Source organism: Corythoichthys intestinalis, chromosome 22 (genome assembly GCF_030265065.1).
Source record: "Corythoichthys intestinalis isolate RoL2023-P3 chromosome 22, ASM3026506v1, whole genome shotgun sequence".
Lineage (NCBI taxonomy): Eukaryota > Metazoa > Chordata > Actinopteri > Syngnathiformes > Syngnathidae > Corythoichthys > Corythoichthys intestinalis.
Window position 1 is genome coordinate 9,262,220 of NC_080416.1, and position 18,072 is coordinate 9,280,291.

An 18,072-nucleotide genomic window follows, 5' to 3' on the forward strand; every position below is an offset into this window, starting at 1 on the left:
ATCCATTTGAGCTGGGAGGGACGGGGATAATCATGGAAAAGGGAAAACTTGAGGGTGGATCAGGGAAAAACAAATTCTTTCGTGAATGTGTAACCACTAAGAAATTGTGATTTCCAGTAAAAAAAAAAAAAATCAGTAGTGGTGCACTGATTCATCAGGTGAAAAAGGGAAAACAAGTGGATGGATCTGGGAAAAAACAAAATGTGTTTCTTTTGAAAAGGTACTATTATGAATGCTCATATTTCTTTGCATCATGGACAATGGATTTTACAAATTGTCTTTGCAAATTTCATGGTTAGGTACATGTTACCGATGGACACAGTAATACTTTACTGCCATTGACGACGCTAGACGTCCAATCCATTTTGACTGGGAAGGGACGTTCATTCGTCCTCTCCCAGTCAAAATGGGTTGGACGTCAATGGCAATGAGTTAGAAAAAAAAAACAAAGGAACTCATTTTGTTCTTAGTTGACGTCACACCCATTACAAACCAATGATTAGCCCAACCTCATTTTTCAACCATTCATAATTCAGACGTAACACTGGTTTCAACAAGACTATTTCTTAACAATTACTCTTTCAAAACTGCCGTGATTTCGGAATGCATTGTGATGTCAGCACAATCATTTGACAGCAAACAAATACACGCTGTGTGAGACCCTTGTTCGCTATCTCGTATTCCTCCTACAAAATAGTCCTTTGTGCTTCCATTCCAAAATGTCCTCAACATTGCGCTATTGACACAGCAATAAAAGAGCTCAAATTGCCTGAGTGTTCATTCAAAGTCGTGCAAACAAACCAGGGGAGTGAAAGGTTAACACTATTGTTTAGAATCAACAACATCCTGTACTGTATAATCCCTTAAAGAAGTGTATGTGGATATGCGGGTGGGGTGGTGTTACTGTACTGCTTCTCCATAGGGTTGTCAGAAAATGAAACATGACACGGCACCTCTATAGTGTGAGTTAACTCATTAGCTGCCAGTGGCGACGTTAGATTTAAAATATACTATAAGCCACTACTTTTTTCCCCTCATTTTGAATCCTGCGGTTTATTGTCCAGTGCGGCTTATTTGTTTGTTTATTTGGGTTAATAGGTAACACTAATACTTAACATTTGACAGCGGCATCATAAGACTGCCATAAGACCGTCACAATTATGAAATGACACTGTCATGGGCATTAATGAATGCTTATGACCGAGGTCATTTAGTGTCATCCGGCAAATCTTTCACATAATTTGCCGGATGACACAAAATGACATCTGTCATAAGCATGTATTAATGCTCATGGCAGTGTCATCTCATAGTTATGATGGGTTTATGACGGTCTTATGGCACCGCTGTCAAATAAAGTGTTACCAAATACCATAAATAGCAATTAATGAAACAACTAGTACAGTAACTGAAGAAATAGCACAGGACATGAATTTTAATTGTAATTTACAGTGGTGCAATTAAGTATTTAACCACTAATTTTGCAAGTTCTCCCACTTGAAAATATTAGAGAGGCCTGTAATTGTCAACATGGGTAAACCTCAACCATGAGAATGTGGAAAAAAACCAGAAAATCACATTGTTTGATTTTTAAAGAATTTATTTGCAAATCATAGTGAGAAATATGTATTTGGCCAAACCTTGACCTTGAAATGCTTCTTACGAAGCCACTCCTTTGTTGCCCTGACTGTGTGTTTGTGATCATTGTCATGCTGAAAGACCCAGCCACGTCTCATCTTCAATGCCCTTGCCGATGAAAGGAGATTTTCACTCAAAATCTCTCCATACATGGCCCCATTCTTTCTTTCCTTTACACAGATCAGTCGTCCTGGTTCCTTTGCAGAAAAACGGCCCCAAAGCATGATGTTTCCACCCCCATGCTTCACAGTGGGTATGGTGTTCTTCGAATGCAATTCAGTATTCTTTCTCCTCCAAACACTAGAACCTGTGTTTCTACCAAAAAGTTCTATTTTGGTTTCGTCTGACCATAACACATTGTCCCAGGCCTCTTCTGGATCATCTAAATGCTCTCTAGCGAACCGCAGACAGGCCTGGATGTGTACTGGCTTCAGCAGGGGGACACGTCTGGCAGTGCAGGATTTGAGTCCCTGGCGGCGTATTGTGTTACTGATAGTAGCCTTTGTTACTGTGGTCCAGCTCTCTGTAGGTCATTCACTTGGTCCCCCCTTGTGGTTCTGGGATTTTTGCTCACCGTTCTTATCATTTTGACGCCACGGGGGAGATCTTGCATGGAGCCCCAGATCGAGGGAGATTATCAGTGGTCTTGTATGTCTTCCATTTTCTAAAAATTGCTCCCACAGTTGATTTCTTTACACCAAGCGTTTTACCTATTGCAGATTCAGTCTTCCCAGCCTGGTGCAGGTCTACAATTTTGTCTCTGGTGCCCTTCGACAGCTCTTTGGTCTTGGCCATAGTGGAGTTTGAAGTGTGACTGACTGAGGTTGTGGACAGGTGTCTTTTATTCCGATAATGAGTTAAAACAGGTGCCATTAATACAGGTAACGAGTGGATCCTCGTTAGACCTCGTTAGAAGACGTTAGACCTCTTTGACAGCCAAAAATCTTGGTTGGTTGTAGGTGACCAAATACTTATTTTCCACTCTAATTTGGAAATAAATTATTTAAAAATCAAACAATGTGATTTTCAGTTTTTTCCCCCACATTCTGTCTCTCATGGTTGATGTTTACCCATGTTGAAAATTACAGGCCTCTCTAATCTTTTCATGTAGGAGAACTTGCACAATTGGTGGTTGACTAAACACTTATTTGCCCCACTGTACATCTGTAGTGCCGCAATGCATGCTAGGAGGCATGTTGGACGACAACAGTGTTGGCAGCAGAGGTTGACTGTCTCCCCCAAGGGAGCAGTGATGGCCAAATGAAGCTTCTTGAAGCAATGAAGCTTTGTAGCCAATTGGTTCAAAGCTTCATGTGGTTCTATGACAGTCTTATGATGCCGTTGTTAAATAAAGTGTTACCGGTTAATATTTTTTGGGTGTAAATATCCCATAATACAGTGAGGACAGCTACGTCTTGTATTCCAGCGTGGCTTATCTATGAACAAATGTCATTTTTGTGTCAAATTTGGTGGGTGGTGGCTTTTAGCAGGCGCGCCTTATAGTCCAAAAATTACGGTAGTTTTTCTCCCTCATTCACTCTTTTGTTTTCCCTTTTCCGCCCAAGAAACTGGGATGCCAATAGTGAAAACTTACTTATACAAACTTATTGTTGGTGGTTACATCTGTGTGATGTCCTCTCAAACATTCATTCACTCGCCACAATATTAGGACTCACATTGTTTTTTGCTCAAATCCAGTTACTTCATTTAGCTTGAGGGCTCCAAACTCGAAACGCGATTCTCCACACGGCAAATTACAACCGCAATCCGTCAACACAACAGACATAGTGTTCAATTCAATTTGAAAGGCAAATGGCAGCCTCCCCAATGTGAAGTTGCCGATGTCATTTGATGCGAGCGCCTGTCTGCACGTGGAGTCCCAAAATGTAAGACATCCGCTCGCAAAAGACAAAGCGGAGCTGTTTGCCGTCTGCTTGCCGCATCTCGCCAGCAAAGTAGAAGTGGGTCAAGGCAGCTGCTTCCCAAACAGACCAGTTTTGCTAAAACGCTGCCAGACTGCTTTCCCTCCGGTATAAAAACCTCAATTCAGCTCTCATGTCTAAAACCTGGATGTCTTCTAAACCTGTTCTCTACCTTGTGACAACGCTGAGGGAAAGAAAAAAAAAATCAATGAAATATTGCTTTGAGCTCGATCAGACGGGCGTCCCCCAGGGATCAATCCCAGCCCCCCTGCAGTTGTTACGTCTCTTTTCTTCCAAGCACGCTTTGTTTTGCTGACCTGTCACGACTGGCTTTCCACTTAGCAATTTCTGTGTTCCGACGAAACAGCTCCTGTTGCTTCCCAATTACTTTTTTTGGCCCGTTATTCCGAAAATGATATTTCATTTTCAAAGCAGACTTGAAATAAATGTCTTTTCAAGCACACAAAGGCACTTCCTTCGTCTTTGTGTGCACACAGTTGATGATTGGCTGTCACCTGAGTGATACATAATAAGATACTTACTTATACAGCTATAGAAAAAGATTACCGTTAAATGGTTTTATAGTTGTTCGCTTTACAAATAAATTAAAGGTGTGTAATTTCTAAAAATGTATTTTTAATTTTTTTGCTCCAATGTAAGATGTCATTAAGTATCATCTGACAAATTATGTCTTTTTTTGAATGGATGTAAAAGATGCGGAGTGGACATAAATGGAGTTAGTGAAGCTTAAAAATTACTGGATGACACTTAATGACATCTGTCATAAGCATTATTTAATGCTCATGACAGTGTCATGTTATAATTATGACATATGACACTCTTATGACAAAATAAAGTGTTACAGAAAAATGAAAGACAATCCCTTCTGATGATAATTGTTAATTTATTACGCAAGTCCAATAATGCCTTGGAATTTATTATTTTGCAATTATTTGTGGCAAGCTGCTGTTCAAGTTCTGTCAAGTTTTGTTATACAACTATGAAACAATGCGTTTTTTTTGTCTTTAAAATTGAATAGTTGACGGAAAATGTTTTTTGGAGACGCAAGTTGTCTCATAATATAGTAAGTTGAAAGTCAACTAAGCAACATAATACAAGTGAAAAAAAAAATGTGTCCAGTTTACCCCGAAACAAGCTGCGTGTTTCCAAAATAATACAAACGGGTTGACGGGGTGCCAACTTTTGCAACCTTGAAGTCTCATGCAAAGGTGCCGATCCAAATGAGGATTGCTCAGCCTTATCCGGTTGCTGTTGACAAATGAAAGTTTGAATTCACTGTCCATCTTTGATTGAACTAATGTAGGACCAAATGAGTGAAAAAAAATGAAAGATTAGCAATTTGTAGGAGAATATAGTTAACCGGAGAAGATTAATCTGTAATAACTCATTTGCTTTGAATGAATGAATTAAATAAAAAGAAAAAACATTGACTACGATTGATAGCAACTAGACGTGCAACCTAATTTTCCACTTTTTGGACATAAATTTAGACATGGGACAACATTGTGGAGTAATATTTTTTAATTTGATTCATTGAAAATTAAAAACATCCAAATTATTTATTTTTTTTGTTACGGTAATTTTCGGACTATAAGCCGCTACTTTTTTGCTTCATTTTGAATCCTGCGGCTTATAGTCCAGTGCGGCTTATTTGTTGATTTATTTGGGTTAAGAGGTAACACTTTATTTGACAGTGTCATCATAAGACCGTCATAATAATGACATGACACTATCATGGGTATTACTGAAGGCTTATGACAGATGTCATTAAGTGTCATCCAGCAAATTATGTCACTAACTCCATTTATGTCCAGCTCAGATCTTTTACATCCATTCAAAAGTGAGGTCATTTGCCAGATAACACTAAATGACATGTTATAAGCATTCATTAATGCCCATGACAGTGTCATATCATAATAAGTCTTATGGCGCCACTGTCAAATAGTGTTGCCAAATACCATAACTAGCAATTAATGAAACAACTAGAACAGTAACTGAAAAAAAAAAAATTAGCACAGATCATTAATTTTTAATTTTATTTACATATGTAGCACTGCATTGCATGCTAGGAGGTATGTTGTACAACAACAGAGTTAACAGCAGGTGGCAGCAGAAGTTGACTGTCTCCCCCAAGGGAGCAGTAATGGCCAAATAGAGCTTCTTGAAGAAATGGAGCTTAACAGCCAATTGGTTCAAAGCTCCGTGGTGGTTCATTTGGTCTTATGACAGTCGTATGATGCCGTTGTCAAATAAAGTGTTACCGGTTTTATCTTTTGGTGTAAATATCCCATAAAACGGTGAGGACAGCTGCGGCTTATAGTCCAGTGCGGCTTATCCATGACCAAATGTCATTTTCGTGTCAAATTTAGGGGGTGGCGGCTTATCGTCAGGTGCGCCTTATAGTGCGAAAATTACAGTAAATAAAAAATACATATATTATTGGGTGTGATTCACGGTGATGGATATCCAATCCCAGTCCAAACCAATTGGACGTCTATCGCCGTCAATGGCTGTTTCTTTGTAGACGTGGGAGCTGAAAGATGATCTTCTCAGTCTATAACTATCCGATTTCCAGAATCTACTCCAATGTATTGAGCCTCTGTGGGAAAACAGTGAACAAAATGCAGGAACCTCACCAACAGTTAAATGTAACCCGATAGGTTTCCACTTAAAGCACAACAGGTATCAAGTGTCCTCCCCACCTGGTTTAAAAAGTCCTTGGGGACAAGTACGGGTATACAAAACGTCAAGTGTCATGCACACAACATTAAAGCAGGTGAACAACATGGCTGCCTGTTTAAATCGGTTTTATACAACTTTAAAAAAATGGATTTGGGATCACTGGACCAACAGTTTTTGGTCAAAAATGTTAATATATTTAGAATTTTGGACTAGATATTGTAAGGATAAACAGTGCAGGTATCAAAGAGGTTAAATTTACTCTTGAGATCTTGGAACATTAACGAGTCACGTGATCTTGGGAAGGGAAATGGTTAATTAAGCCTATTTGGACATTTGCAGTTACCGTATTTTTCGGACTATAAGTCACGCCTGTGTATAAGTCACACTAGCCAAAGAATGCCCAATAAAGAGGAAAAAATATATAAATAACACTAGAGTATAAGTCACATTTTTAGAGGTTGATTTTTTAAATTGATCAGAAACTAAAACCTTATACGTTGGTACCTCTACATACGGATTTAATTCGTTTCAGGACCTGGTTTATAAGTCGAAATGGTCGTATTTCGAGCGGGATTTTCCCAAGGCAATTCGATTAATTTGTTCCAAAGCCCCAAAAACCTACGCTAAATCCTTAATAAATACTGCAGGTACAGTTACTAATAGCAATTACATATAGCAAAACAAATAAATTATTAATACAAATCGGAATAATTATAATAATGTACTAATAAGTTTTACATACTGTTCCTGAACGCACCGTGGAGAGTGTGAAGTTTTTACTTTTGCTTTTCATGTTCTGTTGTTGTTAGCTGGGTGGGGGGACCGGTGAGCCGCATTGTCTAGCCATTTCACTGACACGCAAATCACGCTCATATCTATCGATCATTTCCTTCCTAATTTCAACGGTCAGCGTCACCTTTTTCCTTTTTTTCCACCACCTGCACTAACCTTCGGACCCATGTCAATTTGTCTTACAAGAAAATCCGTCGTGCGTCTTGCGGGAAAATTGCGATGCTGTCATAAATCGTCGTATTTCGAGCATTGTCGCCATATGCCGAGACAAATGGCGAGTCGATTTTTACGTCCGATGTCAATGCGATCGTATGTCGAGGTACCACTGTAATAGTAAAATAGAGAAAAGAGGTGAAATACTAGGTTAACATAACATATTAACAGTAGGGCTGACAAAATTATCGCGTTAACAGGCGGTAATTAATTTTCTAAATTAATCACGTTAAAATATTTCACGCAATTAACGCGCATGCCCCGTTCAAACATTAAAATGACAGCACAGTGACATGTGTACTTGTTGTGTTTTTCGGAGTTTTGTCGCCCACTGCTGGCGCTTGGGTGCGACTGAGTTTATAGGCTTCAGCACCCATGAGCATTGTGTAAGTAATTATTGACATCAACAATGGCGGGCTACTAGTTTATTTTTTGATTGAAAATTTTACAAATTTCATTAAAAGGACAACATTAAGAGGGGTTTTAATATGAAATTTCTATAACTTGTACTAACATTTATCTTTTAAGAACTACAAGTCTTTCTATCCATGGATCGCTTTAACAGAATGTTAATAATGGTAATGCCATCTTGTTAATTTATTGTTATAATAAACAAATACAGTACTTATGTGCCGTATGTTGAATGTATATATCCATCTTTTGTCTCATCTTTCCATTCCAACGATAATTTACAGAAAAATATGGCATATTTTATAGATGGTTTGAATTGCGATTAATTACGATTAATTAATTTTTAAGCTGTAATTAAATCGATTAAAAATTTTAATCGTTTGACACCCCTAATTAACAGTTTTTCAGATAACTACATCCTAAAAAACACAACATGGTAGACAATAGAGGTGTGCATCGGCACTGCCCTCACGATTCGATTCGATTACGATTCGGAGGGCCACGATTCGATTCAGAGGGTCACGATTCGATTCGGTTCGATTGGGCAATGCATCGCGATGCGTTAAAGCCTGGGATACATTAAAATTCTAAAGCAAAGCATATTTTTCATGAATCATGAGGCAACACAAGCGGTCAGACATTAAACCAGTTTTTATTGGCTCTTGTGTCACTCCTGGTTGAAGTCAAATGAAAATACTTTCAGATATATGTATATATATATATAAAAAAAAAAACAGATCACAGCATTTAATTAGTGCTTTGAATGAGACCAGGGTTTTCTCTTTTTTACACACAGTAGCAGCCTTTCACACAGTGCAACATCTGAACTCCTGTGCAAAATCAGTAATAACAGTATATATGTATTTTAGTCACAACGACCCATCAATAAAAATATTCAAGTAAATATTAAAGAAAACGACTGAGAAAATATTGTAGTGCAGCAGCATCTTTATCGCAATATCAATCCAGGGATCAGTTCAGTTGCAAACAAAACATCAACTAAATTGCAATGTAGAACAAAAGTTAAATGTAGGCCTAGCCCACTATATATGTGCAATTGAGCTTAAAAAATCCAGCCCGACCCGCTGGTATTGAAGCCCGACCCGTCCCGAGCCCGATCAATTAACTAGATTTGCAGGCCCAGCCCGAAAAACACAATTTTTTTTGTTTTTTTGTTGGAGTGACACGAAAAAAAGCAGCAATTTATTTTCATTTCTTCGAGTTGGCAGAAAAAAAACGCAAGTTTTCTTAATGTTTAAATAGTCTACATATTTTCATGATCATGAGAACCTGTGTTTCTACCAAAAAGTTCTATTTTGGTTTCATCTGACCATAACACATTCTCCCAGTCCTCTTCTGGATCATCCAAATGCTCTCTAGCGAACTGCAGACGGGCCTGGACGTGTACTTTCTTCAGCAGGGGGACACGTCTGGCAGTGCAGGATTTGAGTCCCTAGTGGCGCATTGTGTTACTATTACTGTGGTCCCAGCTCTCTGTAGGTCAGACATGTCCAAAGTCCGGCCCGGGGGCCAAATGCGGCCCGTGGTCAAGTTTCATACGGCCCCCAGCCTCTGTCATAAAATCACTAACGTCTGGCCCGCACGCAGACTTAATAAATTGGTCAGCAGTACTGCTACCAGCATATGAAGTAGCTTACACACTAAATGCTGCTTCTCATTTACCCACTAAAAGGTAGCAGCACTCTGAGCAAAATTACCCTGTGTGACCCTTTACTCCTAATTTTCTAAAATGGCAACAAAAAAAAGAAAGTTGACTGCGACGGCCGACACTTCAAGGATAGGTGGAAATTGGACTATTTCTTTACTAAAATACGCAACAACTGTGTCAGCCTCATTTGCAAAGAGACTGTCGCTGTTTTTAAAGAGTTCAATGTGAGGCGACATTACCAAACAAGACACACTGACATGTACGACAAGATTACAGGGAAGATACGTAGCGAGAAATTGAAGCAATTTGAAGCTAGTTTAATTTTACAGCATTAGTATTTCGCAATAGGCCGAGAGTCGAAAGAGAACGCCACAAAGGCTAGTTGCGAGATTGTTGAAATTATTCAAAAAAAAAAAAAAATAGAGCAAATGTGACACACAGAATGGCTTGCTAAAATTTGCTTAAATATATTGTTCCACGTAAAGAACGTCAGCCAAGGTCGGCCCCCCACATTTTTCCCACACCAAATCTGGCCCCCTTTGCAAAAAGTTTGGACACCCCTGCTGTAGGTCATTTACTAGGTCCCCCCGTGTGGTTCTGGGATTTTTGCTCCACGTTTTTGTTATTATTTTGATGCCACGGGGTGAGGAGGGAGTTACAAGTCCGTGTTGCCCAACGGCAGCCCCAAAACATCACTGCTCTAGAGGAGATCTGCATGGAGGAATGGGCCAAAATACCAGCAACACTGTGTCAAAAGCTTGTGAAGAGTTACAGAAAATGTTTGGCCTCTGTTATTGCCAACAAAGGGTACATAACAAAGTATTGAGAGGAACTTTTGGTACTGACCAAATACTTATTTTCCACCATGATTTGCAAATAAATTATTTCAAAATCAAACAATGTGATTTTCAGTTTTTTTCTTCCACATTCTGTCTCTCAAGACAGAGAACTTGCACAATTAGTGGTTGACTAAATACTTATTTGCCCCACTGTAGAGCAGATTTGAAATGGTCCACTTTTATGTGACTTTTTCCATTCAGACCGTCAAGTTAATGCCTCACCTGAGTCGGAAAAAAATCGGATTTGTGCATTAAGACCTGCTGTATGAACCTAGCCCTATAGTCCGGAAAATACGGTACAATGGAATAAAAGAAGGGACGAGGCTGAGTATAAATGATGTCTGTTGAAAGAAATTTCGAAACCAGAAAATTCTTGAAAGAGTGTTTTGGGAACACGATTAAGCACATGTTACCGCAAAATTTAAAAAATGCAAAAATTGTACTAAAATACTAGGAAAAATATTTGTGGATTTTTTAAAATAACATTTTTTAAAAAAAAAAGTGTAATTTTTCCAGTTGTGTTTCGTGATAACATGAGGTAGTTCCGTAAATCTGGATTCTTACAGTTTTTACTTTATTTCTTTACTTTTGCATTCTTCTTTTGGAGTCTTTCCACTCCAATTTTTTCAAAGATGCAAAATTCCAATCTATATGTTCCCAATTTGACAACTTGTCATTCATTCAATTCTCAAGCTTAATCAAACAAACCGCTGTGAAAATCACGCCTCTCTGCCGAATGTTTACCGCGGCTTGCCCTCTCACCTTTGACCTTTGCGCTCCACTCGTATCTCCCCAGCAGACTTCTGGGATTCATCCATCGAACCGCCAACGGGTCGTACGGGTTTCAGTCTCGCTCGTCTCCGGTGTAAAAAAAAAAGAAATCAATCCACGTAAAACGAGTATCAGCATTTTCGGCCCGTTTTGTGCCACCCGTGCTTCAAATCTGGCACATTAGTGTTAATTTGTGTGCTTTTCCCTTTTATTTTCTGCTTGTGTGACTGCCACAAACTGCAGACATGACACATGTGCAGTTAATCACATCACAAACAGCGGCCAGAATTTCGCAGATGATTTAAAGCGTCTGGGCTTCTTCATTCATCAAACTTGGCACGGAACAGAACATTAAAAAAAAAAAGTGAATTAGTCATCATTTTAAAATTTGGTCGTTTTATTGATCCCGCGTGAACTAACAGCGCCTGTTGAGTCTCGTCACCTTTGGTGCGTTGGTGTGGCTGAACTGACAGAGCAGTTGTTGACCATTAAGACCACCCACAGGCTTGTGTCATCACCAGGCCAAGGGGGGGATTACCTTGCGCGTACACAAGCACTGAAAGAGGAAAGACAAATAAATACACGCACACGGTGATTTGTGACTGCTAGTTTGTATTTGAGTGTATTCATTCGTTAGATTGTATCACGTCAAATATATTTAAACTGGTTGATTGATCATTTTTCAGTGCCGTTGACGGCAATAGATGTCCAAAATCGATGTAAACCCCACTTTGTTAGGTATTTTTTCCCTTATTCACCCTTTTGTTTTCCCCTTTCCACCTAAGGAATCGTGACGTAAGTGATGAAAGCTTTTTCATCCGTATTCAATATTTGTTGTAGAAAAGACCTTTAAAAAGTATATAATTTGTGTTTTTCCTATAGTCACCCTCTTGTTTTCCCTTTTCCACCCAAAAAATCGGGGATCCGAGAGTAAAAGCTTTTCGATTCAAACTAATTGTAAGTCTTTTTACAATGTGAGCACATGTTTTCCCTTATCCATTCCCTCGTTTTTCTCTTTTCCACCTAACAGCACTAACAGGTAGACTGACAGTAAAGGATTATGTTTAAAGTGCATGTGACAGCATGGAAAAATCTTAAATAGCGTTATTATGTGAATTAAAATCATATTTTGAGACTATTCGACTATATACAACAATCTGGCAAATGACGAGAAATGAGTCTTTCAATGTGCTGTTTAGCTACTCCTGTCATTATAGAGCTCTGGCGCCGCCATCTGGGTGATGATGTCAGCAGAGTAACGATTTCAGCTGATTTAGAATTCAGCCCAATGGAGGAGGAAGATTCAGAACTTGGAAAACGTGAAAAACAGCAGCAAAATATCATAATTGTTTTTATCTCTCTACTCCAATATTTTTACAGGATATTCTTTTTATCTAAGTATTTTCCCCAATTGCTAAATAAATTGTATGGTCATAACAAATGTCTTGTGCTAAATGGAATATGAAATATCAAAAAATGCATTTATTCAATACGACAGGGCTAAATTACTGCATAGTGGTCAAAACTGCCGACTTTTTAAAACTCCCGAATGGTATTTTATGCCACCAAAGTTATTCGGCTCTTGTCATTTCCCTGCGGAGACTCGAGACAAGGAAAGAGCGTAAACAAAAGAGTGTGAGAGCTATGCTACATGCTAACCCGAACCGAGCGACTCTTCCAAGTCTCTTCCTCGTCTTTTGAAAATAAAAAATCACACAAAACTACCCCGACTAATGTCACACACGGCGGTGGGGGTGATAGCCTTCACCGATCGGCCAGCCCCTAGCGGGGAGCAGGTTTCAGCTCGTCGTTGAAAGCCGAAATTGGCGCATTCTCGGTGGACATACGGGCCGACGTCGGAGATCTCAACCCAATAGAAAATCTGTGGAGAGAGTTGAAAGTCCGTGTTGCCCAATGACGGCCCCAAAACATCACTGATGTAGAGGAGATCTGCATGGAGGAATGGGCCAAAATACCAGCAACAGTGTGTGAAAACCTTGTGAAGAGTTACAGAAAACGTTTGGCCTCCGTTATAGCCAACAAAGGGTACATAACAAAGTATTGAGAGGAACTTTTGGTATTGACCAAATACTTATTTTCCACCATGATTTGCAAATAAATTCTTTAAAAATCAAACAATGTGATTTTCTGTTTTTTTTTCCATTCTGTCTCTCATGGTTGAGGTTTACCCATGTTGACAATTACAGGCCTCTCTAATATTTTCAAGTGGGAGAACTTGCACAATTAGTGGTTGACTAAATACTTATTTGCCCCACTGTGCTTTTTATTTAAATTTCAAATGGATTGGAAGTCTATTGCCATCAATGGTAGTCAATGAGTTAATAACAGTATATGTATTGAATATAACACGAACCAGTCAAATGAAACTTGCCTATTTTGATGCAATTAATATATTCATTAGTAAACATTGGAGCCCGCTCCATCTGTCCCCCCAAAATAATCACCAGCAAAGAAAGAAAAAAAAACCTCCATATTTTCCTTCATAGTCAGCTCATTTGCATATTGTAATCCCGCCATCTGTGAAACCAAATACGAACTTATTTGCACTGTGACCAACAAAGCTGAATGATAATAATATTTGCCCGGGGAAGGCGGGAAGTGAATGTGAAATAATAAATCAGTGGTGTGTTGAGCTTCCCTCAGAGGAAAGTTCAAGTCATTAGCAAATCTTTGTTAAAGTCAACGCATGCACTTCCTCAAATCAAATGAATGCAAATGGCTCAGGAACTGCTTAAATCAGTGAGAATATTCAACTTCATGATGAAAATGCTTTTATTTTATTTTCCTAATCTAGCGTCAGCGTGTGTTCGGTGACAGAGATGGACGTTTATTGGTATTTAGACAGGCTGGGGGTCAGTTTTAGCTGTTTCAGATGTAGACGCGAACATTCGCAGACGCTTGGTCCCATAATCGAATGGAAATGAGGCCCCCAGACTCTGATTGCGTGGTTTCTTATCACGTTAGAGGAAGTTGGAGAAGCTGGAGGTCTCATTAAAGTCCAAAGATGAGGAGATAGCGACTTGTCTGGGGGTGGGGTTTTATGGTGGGATTTATCTACAACGTAGGTGTTACAACTCGACATCTGGTGCTCGGAATTCTTTTACACTTCTTTTAACTGTATTTGTTTTTTTTTTTTTTTTGTTTTGTTTTGTGAGCAAATCTTGCAATTTATCCTTACTGAACTCATTCACTGACATTGAAGCCTAAATACATGATGTTTCTTTTCTCTTATGCACCCTCTTATTTTTCCACTTAAGGAAATGTCGAAATAATTTTCAAGCAGACTCATTATGTCTCAGTAGAGTCACCTTCGCAAAATCAACAAGTTTCTTTTCCCTTATCCACTTTTTTGTTTTCCCTATTCCACCTAAGGAATCAGGGCACTAATAGTAAATGTTTTTTTTTTTTAGCTAAACTCATAATTTGTTCATGATAACCCCTTTACAATATGGAAATTTAATTAAGTACCATAAGTAGTGACATCTTCACATAATGTACTTGTTTTATTAGTTTGTTTCCCTCATGCACCCTCTTGTTTTCCCTTTTCCAGCCCTGGGGGGTGCTGATAGTGAAACGTGTTTGATCCAAACTATCATTTATTAGTGGTTACACCTTCACAATATGAAAACTTTTTTTTTTTTTTTTTTTTACCCTCATCCATTTACTTGTTTTCCCTTTTCCACCAAAGCAATCGAAACATTGATAGTGAAATCATTTTCATGCAAATTCTTTATTTCTTAATAGTGAAACCTTTTGTTTTGTTTGCACTTATTTTGTTTTTTTCCCCCTCAGTTACCTTATTGTTTTCCCTTTTCCAACTAAGCCATCAGTCATTAAAGTCATTTTTGCTTAGTAGTGACATTTTCACAAAATGTACACATTTTGTTGGTTTGTTTTCCCCTCATGTGCCCTCTTGTTTTCCCTTTTCCAGCCCTGGGGGTGCTGATAGTGACCCGATAGAGACCTTCACAATATGAAAACATTTTGTTTTATTTACCCTCATCTATCCACTTGTTTCCCCTTTTCTACCCAAGCAATCGAAATACTGATAGTGAAATCATTTTCATGGAAATTCATGATTTCTTAATGTTGAAACCTTTTCTTTGCACATATTTTGTTTGTTGTTTTCCCCCAGTCACCTTCTTGTTTTCCCTTTTCCAACTAAACAATCAGATATTAAAGTCAATATTGCTTAGTCGTGACATCTTCACAAAATGTACACATTTTGTTTGTTTTTCCCTCATGCGCCCTCTTGTTTTCCCTTTCCCCCCCTTTTTTTTTTTTTTTTTTTAAATTTTGTTTTCCCTTTTCCAGCCCCAGGGGTGCTGATAGTGAAATATGTTTGATCCAAACTATCATTTTTCGTGGTTACACGTTCACAATATGAAAGCATTTTGTTGTTTTTTTCCTCATCCATCCACTTGTTTTCCATTTTCCACCTAAGCAATCGAAACATTGATAGTGAAATCATTTTCATGGAAATTCATGATTTCTTAATAGTGAAACCTTTTGTTTTGTTTGCATATATTTTGTTGGGTTTTTCCCCTCAGTCACCTTATTTTCCCTTTTTCAACTAAGCGATCAGTGATTACAGTCATTATTACTTAGTAGTGACATCTTCATGAAATGTTCATATTTTTGTCTGTTTCTTTGTTCTCCCCTCATGCATTCTCTTGTTTTCCCTTTTCCAGCCAGTCCAGGGGGTGCTGATAGTGAAATATGTTTGATCCAAACTTTTATTTGTTAGTGGTTACACCTTCACAATATGAAAAAATTTTGCTTTTTTTTTTTTTTACCCTCTTACACCCACCTGTTTTCCCTTTTCCACCTAAGCAATCGAAACATTGATAGTGAAATCATTCTTATGCAAACTCATTATTTCTTCAAAGTGGAACCTTTTGTTTTGTTTGCACATATTTTGTTTCTCTTCCCTCAGTCACTTTCATGTTTTCCCTTTTCTAACTAAGCAATCAGGGTGCCAATAGTGCAATCTGATCCAAACTCATCATTTGCTAGGGGTTACACCTTCACAAAATTACACATTTGTTTATTTTCTCTCTTCTACCCCCTTCTTTTGCCATTTCCATCTCAGGAATTGTGGGCCGAAAACGAAAACTGATAACCATGGCCTCCCTGTTCTCCCCTGTATGAATCTTTCACGCACAAACTCTTGTTAGACGCCGATTAGTGGTTGAAACAGGAAGTGACACGCTAATGACCGCAAAATGAAATCTAGCTGGAGCCCTCTCGGCGATGACGCGTGTCACCTGCTCGTTGCGGACGGAAATAAACTGACAGCTAATGAGCCCTGTTTCCAATCAATAAGCCTGAGAAGAAACGTCCATGTTAGATCTGCTTGAGGCTTTGCTGCATGTTCATCCCATCACTTCTCCCCCCCACCAGAACCACAAGGGAGTGAAATTGCCGGCCGCGTCCACTCGAATGTTTCCATAAGACCTCACCGGTGGAAGTGGGAGCGTCACGGAGCTAATGCTGCCTGCCTGCTGAACCGTGAGGGCGGATCCTTGCAGGAGGATGGGAGGGAGGACGACATTTACTACAGCAAGCCTGTAATTATATGGGCATCTGCCAGATAGCTACAGCGCCACTGTGGATTGGACGCTCAGGTTTCATTTCCATTTTTTTACTCAGACAGAATCGGAGGTGTTTGTTATTCATGATGAGCCCTTTTTAGTAGTTTTGCAGATTTCCTTTCAGACTGGAACTTAATGTTGCGAATAATGACGCATACAGAAAAAGTAGGCTTTTAGACAGCTATAGAAACTGCATAAAGCACCACTAGGTAACTTTTCAACCTTTATTAAATATTTTCATAGCATTTGTGATAATATGTCGACTGACAACTAGTTGAATGCAAGGGCCTAGCTTTGCATAGGGGTGGTAGGGACATAACACTAGCAACTTTTTAGGATGCTCAAATTCCCACCAACTTTTAAGCAACCTTTTTACATTATATAATGACTTCAGTTGTATGAGTAATTTAGATTGTCTCCCCATATGTATTAAGCATGTAATTGACTCTCCCATTATTAAGTGAATGATTATTTTAATTATGTTTGAACTTAAATGTAGCCCTTTTCCCTGATGAATGTGCCAGTCCATTTTTTTTCCGCCCAAATGCACGTTTGATTGGCTGATGACTTGACAACCACACACACTCACAGCCCCAGCTACATGCAGCCTCTTCCGTCCCCTTCGAAGAGGAGCGATATTAAAAATTTTTTTTGGGCCAGCAGGAGCCGCAGCCACTGTAAGTAATGTAAAAAGACGTCAATGTTGTGGATGTGGGGAACACACCACTAATTTTGCTACTGAAAGTCCGAGTCTGACCTGTATCAGCGTTAGCATAACATTAAATGGTATGAATTTGCTAACCTGCAAAACCTGTGTTGGAAGCTGGTTTGCGAGAAGTGTTTTCTCTTGTTAACGTTAATTAAACTGCGAGAAATGTAGTGAACCGAGGTTTGTCCCTTTCGCCCCAATTTTCATTTTTATTATATTCATGTGGTTTTAAAGCAGCCCAGCAACACATGTGGTTTTAAAGCAGAAGCTTTTGTTTTTTTTTTGTAAAGTTTGGCTGTGCTTGTGGACAAAACCAGTAATGTTTTACCTGATGGAAGGCAGAATTTTTATTTATTTTGTTATTTCCTGACTTGAGTTTTTTTCAGTTATTTTTAATTTATACATTTTTATATTATATATATGTTTATTAATTTCTGAACATTGTTGAGTGGTCTCAAGCCACATGATTGATAACCCTCATATGCTATTGTTTAGCCACAACTGGATTCATTACCTTATTACTAGGGCTGTCAAAATTATCGCGTTAACGGGCGGTAATTAATTTTTTAAATTAATCACGTTAAAATATTTGACGCAATTAACGCACATGCCCCGCTCAAACAGATTAAAATGACAGAACAGTGTCATGTCCACTTGTTACTTGTGTTTTTTTGTCTCCCTCTGCTGGCGCTTTGGCGCGACTGGCATTGTGTAATTATTGACATCAACAATGGCGAGCTACTAGTTTAATTTTTGATTGAAAATTTTACAAATTTTATTAAAACGAAAACAT

At 38.7% G+C, this 18,072-nt stretch overlaps 1 long non-coding RNA gene across 1 annotated transcript in view; it reads left to right on the forward strand.

Moving 5' to 3' along the window:
• The window catches only part of LOC130910339 (uncharacterized), a 116,157-nt gene extending 99,425 nt beyond the window's left edge, over window positions 1-16,732 (forward strand). The window contains exon 4 of the long non-coding RNA XR_009061852.1: window positions 16,380-16,732. This is a non-coding gene — a long non-coding RNA (uncharacterized LOC130910339). The remainder of the gene's footprint in view (window positions 1-16,379) is intronic.
• Window positions 16,733-18,072: the final 1,340 nt, after the last annotated feature.